Below are 5,230 nucleotides of genomic sequence, written 5' to 3' on the forward strand. Positions count from 1 at the left end.
CTTGGTTAATGCTGTTCGGTTGCTATTGAGGTTACTAATAAACATTTATCTCTGTGCATTCTCTTTAGGCCTGGCAGATCTCAGGGCATCTGTGCAAACAGCAATTCTCTCTCGGTCATTTAAAACTGCAGCACCTATGTCACTTATGACCTGGTGGAATTAAAAGCCTGCTTCAATGAATCAGCGGGAGTGCCAGCTTCTCCAACAGGTTTTTGACACATGTTTACAGGATGTGTGTTTAACATGAGTTAACAGAACAGGGCAGGGTTAAACACCCTGTGTCTCTTCTACAGGCCACACGGTTTAACTAGGAGGCCACATTCACTGTCAAACTATTTGGTTTGGTAGGGCATGAAAGTCATTGGAACTCTTCTCAAATGGATGGTTATAGCAGAGGTGGGGAATCTATGACCCTTCAGATATTGCTTGACTACAGATTCCATCATGACTGGCAATTTGTTATTCTGGCTGGGGCTGATGGGAGTTGGGGTTTGACATAATCTGGGAGGCCGGAGGCTCCCCATCTCAGATGTAAGCACTTTATGGGTGTCCCATGGATGTACACAGAAACACACAAGGCCGCTTCAAATATCAAAATAAATGAGTGCGAGTTGGAGAGGGGGTGGAGCCTCCAACCACAATGCCACTGCCTCTGCCTACATTAGGGATGGGGGAGAAATTCTATTGAGTTTGCATTTCAAGCTGAATTGATCAAATCTGCACTTTCCGAAACAATACAAGAACCGAAACACAGCCATCCTTCAAAATTGGCACTCTCCGTATTTTGCAATGCAGTTCTCCAACCAGGCATTGTTTACAAAAATGTATATGTTAGGGAAAAGTGTGCACAAAATGAATATATGGGTGAAAATAATTTACAAAAATGCATTATAAGAATTTGCTTGCAAAAATGTGTACATTAGTCAAAACTACATACAAAAATATATTTATTAGGAGAAATTTGCACTAAAATGCTGAAGAATTTTCATAAGGATTTAAATAAAAGCCCACAAATTGCTGCAGAAATGTGGAGAACCAAATTTAAGATTAGAAAAATGAGAAATTGAGAGTACCAAAACTGACAGATCATTCCATCCCTAGCCTTTATGTATTTGTTCTCCTAGTATAAATAGTTTGCAGCGTGCGCTGGGTGTTGGCAATGAGGTGTAATGGGGCCATTGTGAACCACATACCTGAACACTGCATCCGGTGTTGGGAAGAAGTGAAGTCATGAAGGACTCTGGTGTTCAGCACTTTGTTTATGTGCTCTTTCCCAATCTTTAACCTAGAGACATATACCTAATTGGAAACTAGGCCCACGCGTGGAGTACTGTTAACTGTTAAGAGCATAGTGTTTCAGAAATGGGGAGATGTCCTCCATCAACTGAGAGGCTCCTGCGGGGTGGAATCCAAAAGGATCTAAGTAGGCCTTTTTCGAAACCTTGATTATTTCTCCTTGTGCCTGAAAATAATCACATTGGCTCTGGAGCTATAAAAACTCAGCATCTGATTCGTGATCCTCCTCTTCCAACTATACTTGCCACAAGGCCCTTCAACCCCCTGTGTCTCTAAGGAAGAAATGAATCCATAACCTTTGGTGTTCAAAACTCCAGACTAAAGAGTTGGTGTGAATCTGCTAGCCTGCAGCAAGCCCTGCAGCAGAGAGAAAGCGACACAACTTGTTCTTGTGCAAATCTCAGAACTTTCTTCCTTAGAATTAAAGTTGCCAACTGACCAGGGGGGGAATGACCTATTTTTCATTTTCTGTACCAGCTGCCAGTACTTTTGTGAATAAGGTTGCTTCCAGACAACCTGTTTAACTGAACATTCGTTCTGTTTGTGGGAGAGAATAGACCACGTCGGCTATTTATAGAACAGTCATTCTGACTTGTTTGCTGAGAAATTAGATTATGTTACATCAAGCAAACGTTATCCCATACTTTCCAGTGCATTTTCCCAACACCTTTCTTATCAGATTTTTTTTCACTTGGGTGGGGAGAAGCAGGTTTGTTGCCCAAAAGCTCCAAATCAACTTTAATTGCACCACCTGAATTTTGCAGTAATAACAACAACAATTATTTCATTTATATCCTGCCCTTCCTCCCAGAAGGAACCCAGGGTGGCCAACAAAACACTAAAAGCACATTAAAACATCTTAAAAATTAAATATTTTCAAACATATTAAAACAAAACATCTTTAAAAACACATTAAAACAAAACATCTTTAAAAAACATCTTAAAAAGCAATTCCAGCACAGATGCAGACTGGTTAAAAAGCTTGTTGAAAGGGGAAGGTGTTCAAATGGCACCAAAAAGATAACAGAGATGGCGCCTTCTAATATTTAAGGGGAGGGAATCCAAAGGGTAGGTGCCACCACACTAAAGGTCAGCTTCCTATGTTGTGCGGAACAGACCTCCTGATAAAATGGGAGGCCCTCACCAGCAGAGTGCAGTGATCAACTGGATGTATAAGGGGTAAGATGATCTTTCAAATATCCTGGTCCTAAGCTGCGCAGGGCTTTGTACACTAAAACTAGAACCTTGAACTTGGACCAGTAGCTAATGGTTAGCAAGGACAATTCTTTCAGCAGCAGGTTAATATGTTGGCAATGTCCTGTCCCAGTGAGCAGTCACGCTGCTGCATTTTGCACCAGCTGCAGCTTCCAGACCAACCTCAAGGGCAGCCCCACATAGAGCATATTACAGTAATCCAGCCTGGAGGTTACCAGTGCATGGACAGCAGTGGTCAGGCTATCCTGGTCCAGAAACAGCCGCAGCTATCTTACCAGCCAAAGCTGGTAAACAGCACTTCTAGCCACTGAGGTCACCTGGGCCTCTAGCAACAAAGATGGATCCAGGAGCACCCCAGAGTATGACCCTGCTCTTTCAAAGGGAGTATGGCCCCATCCAAAGCAGGCAAATGACCAATTATCCGGACTCGGGAACCACCAACCCACAGCAGCTCTGTCAAGCTAGGATTCAGACTCAGTTTATTAGCCCTCATCCAGCCCACCAGAGTCCAACTTACAGAGAAATAGAGCCGGGTATCATCAGCATACTGCTGACACCTCACTCCAACTCTCCTGATGACCGCTCCTAAGAGCTTCATATAGAGCTCTTAGAGCTCCTAAGAGCTTCTCCAGTCGGAGAGAAGGGGAAAAAGGAAACTCCACCAATATATACAGGGAGAGAGTCAGCTCAGTCTTTGCTAAAAAGGGCAGCTTTAGCCTTCCTTAAACACAACGACAAGCTCTGTTTCCCTAGGTTAAAGAAGCGTCAAGGCCTCAGCTGACAAAGGATCAAGGCGAGTTAAGCAGCAGAGCGAGTTCAGCAGCAGGGCGAGGAGGCCAGGTCCCCCCACTCTGCCCATCTGTTCCCTGACCTCAACTAAACCGCAGTCTCCAACCCATTAACATAATAAACCTTAAACAAAACTATGCAGGTAAGAAGGCAGCAGGGGTGTGGGGGCTTTCCAGTGTTTTGCATTGCCTGCAGCATGTACGACTATCTGCCTGTTGGACAGAAGTCGTGGGTGTGCTCTCGGTGCAATGAGCTCCTGGCTCTCCAGGAACGACTTCATTTCCTTGAGGCCAAGGTGGCTGACCTGGAAAAGCTGAGAGAGGCAGAGAGGTGTGTGGAGGAGGCCTTCAGGGACGTTATAGCTGTGTCCCACTCCAAGGATGATAGCTCTCCTGCTATCATGGAGAATGATGGTCTCGGGGAAAGAGAACATCCAGCCAAGGAAGAGGGAAATGATCCCTTAGAAGGGACCCATTCCTTTGGGGATGAGCAGCTATCCTCTCGTGCCGAGGATATATCTCCAGGGGGTGGAGGGATCCTTGTAGTGGGTAATTCGATCTTTAGGAACATAGACAGTGGGGTGTGTGATGGGCGTGCAGACCGCAAGGTGATTTGCCTGCCTGGTGCAAAGATTGCGGATATCACCCATCATTTAGATAAGTTGGTAGACAGTGTTGGGGAGGAGTCAGTGGTCATGGTGCACGCTGGCACCAATGACATGGGGAAATACAGCCATGAGGTCCTGGAAGCAAAATTTAGGTTGCTAGGTAGGATGCTGAAAGCCAGGACCTCCAAGGTGGCTTTCTCTGAAATGCTACCGGTTCCACACGCAGGACCAGCCAGACAGGCACAGCTTTGCAGTCTCAATGCATGGATGAGACGATGGTGTCGGGAGGAGGGGTTTGGATTTGTTAGGCACTGGAGAACATTTTGGTTCAAGCCGGGCCTGTACAAAAGGGACAGGCTCCACTTGAACCAGAATGGAACCAGACTGCTGGCACTTAAAATTAAAAAGGTGGCAGAGCAGCTTTTAAACTGACTGAGGGGGGAAACCCGACAGGAGCTAAGGAAGATCCGGTTCGGAATAAACCTCCCCCCTGGGATAAAGACCAAAGAAATGATTAAATTTTAAAAGGGGTAGGTCTAGAAGTAGGCATTGTGAGAGCAGGGGCACAGGATATCAATTCAGATGGGCAAAATTACCACAGGCCAAACCACAAGTGCCAAAGACACTTGAAGAGAGACACTGCTTACAAGTGCCTGTACACTAATGCTAAAAGCCTCCGAACCAAGATGGGAGAATTGGAGAGCATTGATATAGAGAGCATATCGGAGACCTGGTGGAATGGAGAAAACCAGTGGGATACGGTTATCCCTGGATATAAACTATATCGGAAGGACAGGGAAGGATGTATTGGTGGCGGTGTCGCTCTATACGTGAAAGAAGGCATGATACCATGCCCCAGGAGGGATTTAATACAGGGAACAATCTATCATCTCCCTGATCAGAATGCTGAGGGAGACCTTGAGATGAGATATGAAATTGAGGAAGTATCCAAACTAGGAAATGTGGTAGTAATGGGTGACTTCAACTACCCGGACATAGACTGGCCGCATATGTGTTCCAGTCATGACAAAGAAGCAAAATTTCTAGATATTCTAAATGACTATTCCCTAGACCAGTTGGTCATGGAACCGACCAGAGGGATGGCAACCCTGGACTTAATCCTCAGTGGGGCCGGGACCTGGTGCGAGATGTAAGTGTTGTTGAACCGATTGGGAGCAGTGACCATAGTGCTATTAAATTAAACATACATGTAAATGGCCAATTGCCAAGAAAATCCAACATGGTCACTTTTGACTTCAAGAGAGGAAACTTCACAAAAATGAGGGGAGTGGTAAAAAGAAAGCTGAGAGCACACCCACCGAG

This window comes from Rhineura floridana, chromosome 7 (assembly GCF_030035675.1).
Source record: "Rhineura floridana isolate rRhiFlo1 chromosome 7, rRhiFlo1.hap2, whole genome shotgun sequence".
Taxonomy (NCBI): domain Eukaryota; kingdom Metazoa; phylum Chordata; class Lepidosauria; order Squamata; family Rhineuridae; genus Rhineura; species Rhineura floridana.